The sequence below is a fragment of the Elephas maximus genome, chromosome 22 (genome assembly GCF_024166365.1).
Source record: "Elephas maximus indicus isolate mEleMax1 chromosome 22, mEleMax1 primary haplotype, whole genome shotgun sequence".
Lineage (NCBI taxonomy): Eukaryota > Metazoa > Chordata > Mammalia > Proboscidea > Elephantidae > Elephas > Elephas maximus.
The window spans coordinates 24,210,914-24,224,636 of record NC_064840.1 but is presented as its reverse complement, the minus strand read 5'-3'; the positions used below and the strand labels follow the sequence as shown (position 1 = coordinate 24,224,636).

The 13,723-nt window shown below is 45.4% G+C and overlaps 1 long non-coding RNA gene across 1 annotated transcript; it reads right to left on the bottom strand.

Moving 5' to 3' along the window:
* Window positions 1–11,294: 11,294 nt before the first annotated feature.
* Window positions 11,295–11,997, bottom strand: LOC126066118 (uncharacterized). Its single transcript, XR_007515001.1, has 3 exons — window positions 11,916–11,997; window positions 11,602–11,657; window positions 11,295–11,487 (listed from the first exon to the last, which is right to left on the bottom strand). It is a non-coding gene; the product is annotated as an uncharacterized LOC126066118 (long non-coding RNA).
* Between the last annotated feature and the right edge of the window lie 1,726 nt (window positions 11,998–13,723).

Genomic DNA, 13,723 nt, shown 5'->3' with positions numbered 1-13,723 from the left:
AATTAGGCTAGACAAAGAAATAAAAGGTATCCGGATTGGCAAGGAAGAAGTAAAGTTATCACTATTTGCAGATGACATGATTATATACACAGAAAACCCTAAGGAATCCTCCAGAAAACTACTGAAACTAATAGAAGAGTTTGGCAGAGTCTCAGGTTATAAAATAAACATACAAAAATCACTTGGATTCCTCTACATCAACAAAAAGAACACCGAAGAGGAAATAACCAAATCAATACCATTCGCAGTAGCCCCCAAGAAGATAAGATACTTAGGAATAAATCTTACCAAAGATGTAAAAGACCTATACAAAGAAAACTACAAAGCTCTACTACAAGAAATTCAAAAGGACATACTTAAGTGGAAAAACATACCTTGCTCATGGATAGGAAGACTTAACATAGTAAAAATGTCTATTCTACCAAAAGCCATCTATACATTTAACGCACTTCCGATCCAAATTCCAATGTCATATTTTAAGGGGATAGAGAAACAAATCACCAATTTCATATGGAAGGGAAAGAACCCCCGGATAAGCAAAGCACTACTGAAAAAGAAGAAAGTGGGAGGCCTCACCTTACCTGACTTCAGAACCTATTATACAGCCACAGTAGTCAAAACAGCCTGGTATTGGTACAACAGACACATAGACCAATGGAACAGAATTGAGAACCCAGACATAGATCCATCCACGTATGAGCAGCTGATATTTGACAAAGGACCAGTGTCAATTAACTGGGGAAAAGATAGCCTTTTTAACAAATGGTGCTGGCATAACTGGATATCCATTTGCAAAAAAATGAAACAGGACCCATACCTCACACCATGCACAAAAACTAACTCCAAGTGGATCAAAGACCTAAACATAAAGACTAAAACGATAAAGATCATGGAAGAAAAAATTGGGACAACCCTAGGAGCCCTAATACAAGGTATAAACAGAATACAAAACATTACCAAAAATGATGAAGAGAAACCCGATAACTGGGAGCTCCTAAAAATCAAACACCTATGCTCATCTAAAGACTTCACCAAAAGAGTAAAAAGACCACCTACAGATTGGGAAAGAATATTCAGCTATGACATCTCCGACCAGCGCCTGATCTCTAAAATCTACATGATTCTGTCAAAACTCAACCACAAAAAGACAAACAACCCAATCAAGAAGTGGGCAAAGGATATGAACACACATTTCACTAAAGAAGATATTCAGGCAGCCAACAGATACATGAGAAAATGCTCTCGATCATTAGCCATTAGAGAAATGCAAATTAAAACTACGATGAGATTCCATCTCACACCAGCAAGGCTGGCATTAATCCAAAAAACACAAAATAATAAATGTTGGAGAGGCTGTGGAGAGATTGGAACTCTCATACACTGCTGGTGGGAATGTAAAATGGTACAACCACTTTGGAAATCTGTCTGGCGTTATCTTAAACAGTTAGAAATAGAACTACCATACAACCCAGAAATCCCACTCCTAGGAATATACCCTAGAGATACAAGAGCCTTCATACAAACAGATATATGCACACCCATGTTTATTGCAGCTCTGTTTACAATAGCAAAAAGTTGGAAGCAACCAAGGTGTCCATCAACGGATGAATGGGTAAATAAATTGTGGTATATTCACACAATGGAATACTACGCATCGATAAGGAACAGTGACGAATCTCTGAAACATTTCATAACATGGAGGAACCTGGAAGGCATTATGCTGAGCGAAATTAGTCAGAGGCAAAAGGACAAATATTGTATAAGACCACTATTATAAGATCTTGAGAAATAGTAAACCTGAGAAGAACACATACTTTTGTGGTTACGAGGGGGGGAGGGAGGGAGGGTGGGAGAGGGTTTTTTATTGATTAATCAGTAGATAAGAACTGCTTTGGGTGAAGGGAAAGACAACACTCAATACATGGAAGGTCAGCTCAATTGGACTGGACCAAAAGCAAAGAAGTTTCCGGGATAAAATGAATGCTTCAACGGTCAGCGGAGCAAGTGCGGGGGTCTGGGGAACATGGTTTGCCGGGACTTCTAAGTCAATTGGCAAAATAATTCTATTATGAACTCATTCTGCATCCCACTTTGAAATGTGGTGTCTGGGGTCTTAAATGCTAACAAGCGACCATCTAAGATGCAGCAATTGGTCTCAACCCACCTGGAGCAAAGGAGAATGAAGAACACCAAGGTTACACGACAACTAAGAGCCCAAGAGACAGAAAGGGCCACATGAACCAGAGACCTACATCATCCTGAGACCAGAAGAACTAGTTGGTGCCCGGCCACAATCGATGACTGCCCTGACAGGGAGCACAGCAGAGGACCCCTGAGGGAGCAGGAGATCAGTGGGATGCAGACCCCAAATTCTCATAAAAAGACCAAACTTAATGGTCTGACTGAGACTGGAGGAATCCCGGCGGCCATGCTCCCCAGACCTTCTGTTGACACAGGACAGGAACCATCCCCGAAGACAACTCATCAGACATGAAAGGGACTGGTCAGTGGGTGGGAGAGAGACGCTGATGAAGAGTGAGCTAATTATATCAGGTGGACACTTGAGATTGTGTTGGCAACTCTTGTCTGGAGGGGGGATGGGAGGATAGAGAGAGAGGGAAGCAGGCAAAATTGTCAAGAAAGGAGAGACTGAAAGGGCTGACTCAAGAGGGGGAGAGTAAGTGGGAGTAGGGAGTGAGATGTATGTAAACTTATATGTGACAGACTGATTGGATTTGTAAACGTTCACTTGAAGTTTAATAAAAGTTATTAAAAAAAAAATCAGATTCCCCTACAACCCCAAAGAGAATGGTGAAAAGGAAAACAATGCCATTTACAATAGCCCCCCCCCCCCAAAAGATAAAATACTTAGGAATAAATCTAACCAAGGACATAAAAGACTTAGAAAATTACAGAACACTACTGCGAGAAACCGAGAGACCTACATAAATGGAAAAACCTACAATGCTCTTCGATAGGAAGACAACATTGTGAAAATGTCAGTACTACCCAAAGTGATAGATATAATGCAATCGTAATCCAAATCCCAACAGAATTCTTCACTGAGATGGAAAAACTATCTTTATATGGAAGGGAAAGAGGCCACGAATAAGTAAAGCTTTATTAAAAAAAAAAAAAGAACAAAGTAGGAGGTCTCACACTACCTGGTCTCAGAACCTGCTATACAGCCCTGATAGTCAAAACAGCCTGTTACTGGTACAACAGCAGACACAGACCAATGGAACAGAATTGAGAACCCAGATGTAAATCCACCCACCTATGGAAAACTGATCTTTGACTAAGGACCAAAGGATACTGAATGGGGAAGAGACAATCTCTTCAATAAATGGTGCTGGCAAAATTGGATATCTATCTGTAGAAAAATGAAACAGGATTCATACCTCACACCGTACAAAAAACTAACTCTAAATGGATCAATGACCTAAATATAAGACCTGAAACTGTAAAGATCATGGAGAAAATATTTGGAGCAATGCTAGGGGCCCTAATATATGGCATAAATAGATTACCAAATATAACTAAAAATGCACATAGAGAAGAAGAGGAACTAGAAAAACACTTATGCTGAACAAAAGACTTTACCACAAATGCCCTGAAAGACCAAGCTACTGGGCTGAGTGCTGGGGACCATGGTCTTGGGGGATATCCAGCTCAGTTGGCATAAAGTAGCCTATAAAGAAGACGTACATCTGACTGTGGTGGTAGTGACCGGGGTCTTAAAAGCCTGCAAGTGGCTATGTAAGATACATCTACTGGTTCCACCCCTCCTGGAGCAAAGGAGAAAGATTAGTCCAGAGGACTAATGGACCACAACTACCACAACCAGAACAGTGAGATATCTGGTTACAACCACCAATGCTCTGACAGGGATCACAGGGAGGGTCCTGGACAGAGTGGGAAAAAAATGCAGAACAAAATTTAAATTCACACACACATGCAAAAGACCAGGCTCACTGGTCTGACAGAGACTATAGAAACCTCAAGAATACGGCCCCCAGACATCCTTTTAACTCAGTACTGAAGTTACTCCTGAGGTTCACCTTTCAGCCAAAGATTAGATAGGTCTATAGGGCCAATAGTAACACGTGTGCTTCATAGCTCAATCATGTATATGAGACTAATGGGCACACCAGCCCCCCCCCAAAAGATGAGAAGGCAGGAAGGGACAGGAAAACTGGACAAGTGGAAACATGGAACCTGGGGTGGAGAAGGGGAGAGTGTTGGCACATTGCAGGGCTGGCAACCAATGTCACAAAACAATATGTGTGTATTAACTGTTTAATGAGAAACTATTTGCTCCGTAAACTTTCACCTAAGTCACACACACACACAAAAAGAATTAAAAGTAAAAAAAGACTTCACCAAAAGAGTAAAAAGAGAACCTACAGATTGGGGAAAAGTTTTTGGCTATGATGTCTGACAAGGACCCAATCTCTAAAATTTATAGAAAACTTCAACACCTCAACAACAACAAAAAAGACAATCCAATTAATAAACGAGCAAAGGATGTGAACAGACACTTCATCAAAGAAGACATTCAGGCTGCTAACAAACTATGAAGAAATGCTTGAGATCGTTAGCAATTAGATGCAAATCAAAACTACAATGAGATACCATCTCACCCCAACATTACTGGCACTAATTAAAAAACCCCAGAAGATAACGAATGTTGGCAAGGATGTGGGATGATTGGAACCCTTATCCACTGCTGGTGGTAATGTAGAATGGTACAACCACTATGGAAAACGGTATGGCACTTCTTCAAAAAACTAGAAATAGAAATAGCATTATGATCCAGCAATCCCACTCCTAGGTGTGTACCCTAAAGGAATAAAAGCTGTGGCAGGAATAGACATATGCACACCCATGTTCATTGCAGCATTATCCACAATAGCAAAAAAGTGGAAGCAAACTGTGCCCATCAACAGATGAATGGATTAAAAAATTGTGGTACATACTCACAGTGGAATACTATGCAACAATAAAGAATAATGAATCCGTGAAACATCTCACAACGTGAATGAATGTGGAGGGCATTATGCTGAGTGAAATAAATGAACTGCAAAAAGACAAATACTGTACGAGTCTGCTTTTATAAAGTAACAACAAAAGGTTTACACATGGCGGGGAAGGGGACTCTTTGATGGTTACCATGGGTGGGAGGGGGAGGGAGAGAAAATTACCAAAGATATAGTAGACACAAGTTAATATTGTTGAAGGGAAAGGCAATAAGGAATATGGGAGAAATCATCACAACATGACCAAGGCAATAGAGAACACTGAGAGGAACACAGAAATAAAGGACAACTATGGTATCTACTACAGCATAGACAATCCTGCAACAATAGAATCAACAAACAATAATCTACAAATGGATACATAGATAGATAGACACGCCAAGGCGGGGGGAGGGTGTAAGGGAACATACCCACTGGCAGCTACAGGCTTGGTGGTGGAAACTTCTAAATCATTTCTGTGGGTGCTCCTCATATATTAATGTAGACAATAGAGCACACAAGTGGCACAGCCAGGGAAACCTCTTAGACATAAAACACCTCGCAGGATGAAGTTCCCAGGCTCGAAGGCAAAGGACCATATAGATTCAAGGGACATCTACATTATTGGCACAACATAATTCTTTCTTTTTTTTTTCTTTATTATTGTACTTTATTTTTAAAATAATTTTTATTGTGCTTTCAGTGAAAGTCTACAAATCAAGTCAGTCACACAAAAACCCATATACACCTTGCTACATTATTGTACTTTAGATTAAGAGTTACAGAACAAACGAGCTTCTCATTAAACAAGTAGTACACATATTGTTTTGAGACATTGGTTACCAACCCCACAACATGTCAACACTCTCCCTTCTTGACTTTTGGTTCTCTATTACCAGCTTTCCTGTCTCCTCTTGCCTTCTAGTTGTCCCTGGGCTGGTGTGCCTCTTTAGTCTTGTTTTGTTTTGTTTTTTTAAATTGTGCTTTAAGTGAAAGTTTACAAATCAAGTCAGTCTCTCATACAAAAACTTATATACACCTTGCTATGTGCTCCTAGCTGCTCTCCTCCTAATGAGGCAGCACACTCCTCCTCTCTACCCTGTATTCCCCGTGTCCATTCAACCAGATCCTGTCCCCCTCTGCCTTCTCATCTCACCAGACAGGAGCTACCCACACAGTCTCATGTGTCTACTTGAGCCAAGAAGCTCACTCCTCACCAATATCATTTTCTGTCTTATAGTCCAGTCCAATCCCTGCCTGAAGAGTTGACTTTGAGAATGGTTCCAGTCTTGGGCTAATAGAAGGTCTGGGGACCATGACTTCCAGAGTGCATCATAGTTCTTAAAGGCAGTACTCTGCACCCTACTTTGGTGAGTAGTGTCTGGGGTCTTAAAAGCTTGTGAGCAGCATCTAAGATACAACTATTGGTCTCTTCTAGTCCGGAGCAAGGAGAGGAAAAAAAAAACTAAAGACTCAAGGGAGCAATTAGTCCAAAGGGCTAGTGGATTACATGAACCACAGCCTACACGACTCCAAGACCAGAAGAACTAGATGATGCCTGGCTACCACTACCGACTGCTCTGCCTGAGATTACAACAGAAGGTCCTGGACAGAGTGGGAGAAGAATGTAGAACAAATGATCAAATTCACAAAAAGACCAGACTGACAGAGACTGGAGGAACCCCTGAGGCTATGCCCCCTGAACACCGTTCTAACTCAGAATTGAAGCCACTCCTGAAGTTCGCCTTTCGGCCAAAGGTTAGGCAGGCCTATAAAACAATAATGCATGTGAGGAATGTGGTTCTTAGATCAATCAAGTGTGTGAGATAAAATGGGCAACACAGGGTCAAAAACAAAGACAAGAAGGCAGGAAGGGACAGAAAAACTGGACGAATGGAACTGGGGAACCCCGGGTGGAAAGAGAAAGGGGGAGAGTGCTGACAATGTGGGATTGCAACCAGCGCCACAAAACAATTTGCGTAATTTTTTGAATGAGAAATTAATTTGCTCTGTAAACTTTCATGTAAATCACAATTAAAAAAAAAAAGTTAATGCTCAAATCAAAACTGGATCTATTCTACTTCAAGGCCGTTTTCACCACACCATGGCTATTTTGGTTCCCATCTGGAGAGAGAAAGTCCTAGAAAGCTCATAACAATAGCTAGGTTCTCTGCTTCTGGGCTGTATTCTTTCTCCAGTCTACCTGACAGCCTACCCAAAATCGAATCCTTCCTTCAAGGTCTAATGGAATACCATCTCCTTATGAAACTTCTGATCCAGCTGGAAGCCCCCTCTTCCCTTTCGAACTGCCGTGTAACTTTGGGTCAGTCTTTTGCATCATTTTAGCCTACCGTGCACACCATTCTACCTCCCCTGGTCCATAGACCCCTATGGCACGTTGCTCAATGTCAGATGCAAAGCAGAGGCTTCAAAAGGTTGGGTGAGGTAGAGAATAAAAGAATCTATTGTCAGGGTCATTTTTCAAAAGCACAACTCCTATGCTATTCTGATGGGCAGAAACTGTACCCAGAAGAGAAGGGGAAATAACATTTGCTGACTGCCAGTCACTCTGCTAAGTGGGGTTCTACTTACATCGCTTAGTTCAAAGCTAACACTCTTGTGAGCTAGATTTTAGCTCTAAGTTAGAGGTTCAGAGAGGAAGAGTGACTTTCTCATGATCACACAGCTGGGAGATGGTAGAGCCAGTCTTTTTGCTGGACTTCAACGTTCTTGTTCTTTTCACAATTTCATACTGCCTTCAGCCATGGAGCTGGAAGGCTGACATCCCAGGTCTTTCTTGATGGGAGCTCTTCTTTCCTTGCCAGCCGCACTTCTCTATGCTACCTACTCCTTCACACTTGCCTCTTCAGTCAGACCAGTCTGCCTCTTCCCCCTCCCCAGTCGTATCCTACAATCTGGACCTTATTGCATTTCTTTCTCTTAAGCTTTGGAGCTCCTTCTACCAGCGAGTGAGGTACCTGTATGTGCTAATGTCTACAATATGACTTAAGAGTGAACCAAAGTATTGCCTATTGAAATCTCTCTCCAGCTGCACCCAACTGGTTTAATGTGCTCTCTTACTCTTGATCCAGCTACTGTGAACCCTCTTTTGGGCTCTTTGTTCTGTGAATCTTACCATACAATGACACGTATCACTCTGTCTTCATTCATTCAGTAAACACCAAGCTCCTGCTATGTGGAAAACCTTGGTCAGTGTGCTGGCTATACCTTGGTGAATTAGGTAGATACAGCCCTTGTCCTCATGGGGCTAACAATCTAGTGGGGGTGATACAATAAAAATATATTAAGTAACTATGAACTGTGGTATGAAGGCAACCAGCAGGGTACAGTCATGGTGAATGAGGGAGAGAACCTGTGTAGATCAGTGGTCTGGGAAGGCCACAGTGAGTGATATTTAAGCCAAGATCTGAAAGTTGAGAAATTAGTGAGGGGAAGGTGGGATGTTGTAGTAGAGTGAGAGGGTAGGAGGGTGGAGGTTTCTTGGTACACTAGCTAAAGTGTGAAGGCTCTGAAAAGCAGGAGTTTGGGTGGATGAGCTTGGTGTCCTCAAAGAACTGACAGAAGACCAGTGTGGCTGGAATATAGCTAATAAAAGAAACTAGTAACCAATGAGCTTGGAAAAGTAGACCAGCCAATTGGGCATGAACTTGTGGAATGTGTGTGTGTGTGGAAGTGCAATGGGAAGCCACTCAAGAGCTTTAAGCAGAGTGTGACACATTCAGATTTACATTTCAATATCACTGTGGGAACCCAGATAGGAAGCTGCTATAACAGACTGGGTAAGAGAAGACGGTGGCTCAGTCTGGGGCAGTGACTCGGATGGAGCTGTGAGCAGGTTCAGGAGGCATTCTGGTCTTGCTATGGAATTGGATTTGGGGTTGACAGAAGTGGAAAGGCAGAAATCAAGAAGGACCCCCGGTTTCTGGCTGGAGAATTGGGAAGATGGTGTTGAGAAATGTAGAGAACTTGGAATCAGAGAATGTGTTTTGGAGGGGCAAAAAGATTGATTTTGGACATGATGATTATTTTTAACAGGTCTGTGAGACATCCAGCTGGTGAAGTCAGGTAGACAAGGCAGGGGATAAATGAGTCTGCAGTCAGAACAAGATCTGAGCTGGACAGAAAATTGGAAGCTGTCTGCACACTGCTTAACTTGCATGTCTTCTTGCTTGCGAGTTCTCTGAGGAGGCTTTTTCATCTCTGGGCTCCTCTCAGGGACTAGTACACAGCTCACAATAATAGTCCATTGAATTAATGGAAAGTTGATTGATTCGAGTCAGAAATTTTAGAAAGAAATGACTGAAGGGAATCTTCCATTTCCCTACCCAAACCTACCAATAAACCATGTAAGAAACTGAGGGTAATGAGGCCACAGGCTGGCAGTGTGACCGTGAGCAGGGCCTGCCCTGTGACATCCTCTGTGAAAACAGGGCGGTGGCATCGGTCGTCTTGGGGGCCTTTCCCTTTCTGAGATTCTGTGTTATTTTCACTGTCCTGAGGTGATCCCCATCCTCTTCCTGGTGTTTTTCCTGCACACTCCCTTTTTCCTTCTGCCCTTCACATTTGTCCCTTCTGCATCCGCCCTCCACCCCCCTTGACTTTCCTGGCCACCTCCCCACCCTCCCTTCCACCAAGGTGGTCACCATGGCAATCATCTCCTGGAAGTGACATCACTCATCTCCTAGGCAACTGTTTCCAGGGCAGTGACATCATTCGACTACCATGGCAACCCTCCAGGAAGACACTTCTGCGGTGAAATGGGCAAACAGAATTCTTACGCATTTCCAGGGGCTAGGGGCAAATCAGACAGAATATTTAAAAAAAAGAAAAAATACCTCAGGAGCAAGAGGAAAAAAGCTTTGGGCTTGTGGGGGAAAGTGGGAAACCGGTGTGGGGCTGGCCAAGAGCAGAAGCTCTGGGTGAACCCCTCCTGTTTTCCCGTAACTAGGCTGACTGTATATCACCAAATTGGGACACTTGATGGTGAAATGGGACACCGTCATAATTATGCCAGGACAATTAGAGGAAACTGGGACTCCCAAGCAAACCAGGGCATGTGGTCCCTGCCCCTTCATCCAGCATGTGCCTGGCCTCTCTCCCTCACCTCTCATTCATCCAACAACGTTGACTTAGCTCTTCCTGTGTGCTGGGCACTGAGGATACAAAAAAAAAAAACAAAAAAACCAAACCTGCTGCCGTTGAGTCAACTATGACTCATAGCAACCCTGTAGGACAGAGTAGAACTGCCCCATAGTTTCCAAGGAGCGCCTGGTGGATTTGAACTGCTGACCTTTTGGTCAGCAGCCATTACACTTAACCACTGTGCCACCAGGGTTTCCCACCTTTACCTCTCATTCATCCAACAATGTTGACTCAGCTCTTCCTGTGTATTGGGCCCTGAGGATACCACAGGGAGCAAATCCAGCCTGGGTCCCCACCCCAATAGAGCTCAGTCTGTGTGTTGGGTTCTGCCTGGGGAGGAAGAACAGGCAGAAAGCAAAGAACATGGTTCTGTGCCTCAGCTTCCTCCTCTATTAAATGGGGATAATGATGGTAATAATCCCTGCACCATCAGTCTGTGGTGGTGCTAAATGATATGAGTAAAATGTTGGCACAGGGCTCCGACGTAGGATGTCATTGGAATGTTAGCGACTGTCAGAATCAGGGTAGGAGGGCAGGAGGCGAGGGTGGGTATGTGACACATGGATCTGTGAGGATGGAGGCGGGCAAGGCAGGGTACAGGGACATGAGGACTAGCTGGTTGGTGAGGGAGAAACCTCCTTCTCACCAGCTGCCTCCAGTGGAGGCAGCACAGCTCCTACCTCTCCCCCACAACCCTACACCCACTGCGGGGGGAGGGGCCGGGCCTGGTCTCCTTTGGGAAGAGGAGGCCACAGAGGAAGTTTGGAAACAAGCAGATGAGGGTGCAGTCTGGGGTAGGGGACGGGGGTAGGGGAAGGAGCAAGAGGCCTGCACCTGGGCCCTCCGCCCTCACCTATTTCGCATCGCTACCCCCAGCTCTACTAACGAAAAACCAAGATTTTGCTAAAGCCTCCAACTACAGGATCCCTAAAGGCACAAACCACACTGACGTTAAAAAGGAGTGCCCCAAGCACATGTGCGTGCGCGTGCGCGCGCACACACACACACCCCATTTCCTCAGTGTGACAGTTTGAACCAGAGAAAGACAACCAGTAGGAGATTCACATTTAGAGATTTATTGCAAGGAACTGACTTATGCGATTGTGGGGGCCAGCTAGGCAAGTCTGCAGTCTGTAGGGTGGGTGGCCAGCGGGCAGGCTGGAATTGTCCTGCACCAGCTGCAGCTGCTGGCCCCAGGCAGAATGTCTTCTTCAGGGAAACTTCAGCTCTGCTCTTCAGGCCTTTCAACTGATTGTGGACTTGAATCTTCTACTGACTATGGACTTTAATTGCATCTACAAAATACCTACATAGCAACACCTAGATTAGCGTTTGATTAACTGGGGACCGTAGCTGAGCCAAATTGATACATAAAAAAGACCACCACACTCAGATTACTTTACGTGGCTTGAGCACTTACCACAGTGCTGACGTTTCCATGTGGCATCTCAGTTAATCCTCAAACCATTCTTGCCCCTATTTTACAGGTAAGAAAACAGCTTCAGAGTGGCTGGGCATGGCTTGTCTGGGTGCTCCCGTGTTCTGAACTATTTATTGCTTTCTGCTGTCCCTCCCTCTACCTTGGTTGGCGGTTCAAACCCACCCAGAGGTGTCTTGGAAGTAAGGCCTGGCGATCTGCTTATGAATATGGTCACAGCCTTGAAAACCCTATGGTGCAGTTCTACTCTGCACACGCGGGGTCACCATGAGTGGGACACTAACAACAATCACCACCTCTATCTTGTCTTCTCTTCTACTGCGGCAGGAAGTTAGGGTCCACATCGCGGCGTGTCTCGAGCACATTCCTGCCACTCTAGACCTCAGTTCTCTCCTCCAAGAAGTGGTTCCATTGTCCCCTGCCTTTCTGGAATATAGTGGAAGGGAGGGACCACTTTCTCAGGCCTTTGCTGCCACCTAGGGGTTCGCCGGAGGCAGTCCGGGAAGGCAGGTGAGCGTTTAAAGGTGAGCTGCTGAGGACCAGCGGGATGGCAGGAAAAAAAAAAGGGGGGGGGGGGGGATGGGTAATTATGGGCCCAGTAACAGAAACAATGTGAATTCCCCCCGTTCTTGTGCCCACCTGCTCACTCAGGCTCTCAAAGCCTCTGCAGAGTCCTCAAGGATTTCTGAGCGCTGCGGAGGGAAAGGGTTCCGCCCCCGTCGTGCGCAGTCGCATGCCTGGTCCCCGAAGGGTCCCGCCACCCCCTTCCACAGGCCAGGCTGGTACTGGGTCTAAGGCGAAGCTGGGAATTTCTCTGGCCCCATCAGGCTTCCGATTGTGGAGGAGGAAAAGGAGGCCGGACAGAGCAGAGGAAGAGGGCAAGCGGAGCAACCTCCCCGTAAAGCAGATAATGGGACGCTCCGCCAAGCCCCTTCCCGCGCCTTCCGAACTCCCACCTTCAGGCCCGCCTCTCAACACGTAGCCCCGCCCACGTGGCCCCGCCCACCCTATCCCGCCCCTCAACCCCTAGTCTCCTCTTCTAGCCCCGCCTGCCTCAGTCCCGCCCCCTTCCTTCCAGGCTCGACCACGAGGTGGCGCCACGGAGCCGCTCAAGGCCTTCAGCTCAGGTTCTGGCGGGAGACGGGGTCGTCCAGCTCCGAGCCCTGTCACTGTTTCGTGGTGTTAGAGGCCGCGAGCTGCGTTGGTGGGAAATGAGCGAGAAGCGGACACCAAAGATGAGAGTCTGGCAGCTGCCCAGCAACATCTGTTACAACTAATTTGTCAATCAGTTCCGTCAGTCAGCCCAGTGAGCCCTACTCAGTCAATCCGGGCAGTCAACGTGTTGATCTAGTCAGCCATCGTGTTAGTCAATCTAGCCAGTCAACATGTCAGTCAGTCTAGGCAGCCTGTCAGTCTAGTGAGTGAGTAAATCAATCCAATCAGTTTGTCAGTCATTCCAGTCAGTTAGTCTGTCAATCTATTAAGTCATTTATTTCTTCAGTCAATCCAGTCAGTCAGTCATTCTAGCCAGTCTGTCAGGCAGCCATCCTGTCAATCAATCAACATGCCAGTCAATCTAGGCAGCCTGTCAGTCAATTCAGTTAGCCTGTTAGTCACTCGGTTGGTCACACCATTTCTGCACCAGTCCTTAATTCAGTTTCTTGCCAGGTGGTCAGCAGGTCATCACTGTGCCCTTGTCACCTGTGTCCTTGTATGCTAGCCTTGCACACGGTGATAGCGGGGAGGGTTCATGGGGTTAGTATGGGGAGGAAATAAAATATGTGGAAACTACCTCTTGGTTTTGCCCTCAGAATCTTCCAGGAATTTGATGAAGAGTGGACAATGATGTGAAAAGATCCTGAGCTGGCACTCTTGGGGCCAACAGAGTGGTCCCTGGAGTATGCAGAGCAAGACCCACACTCTGATGGTTGAGCTGGGAGATGCTTCCAAGTTCAATACTTCACTGTGCAGACAGGAATCTGAGACCCAGGGAAGGGTCACTGTGTGAGGATTTCGGGGGAAGGCTGTGCACTTGGTCTAGTCCATTCCACTCTTCATAAGTCAGTGGTGGCCATGATCCTGGCCCTTCTAGGACCTGAGCTGG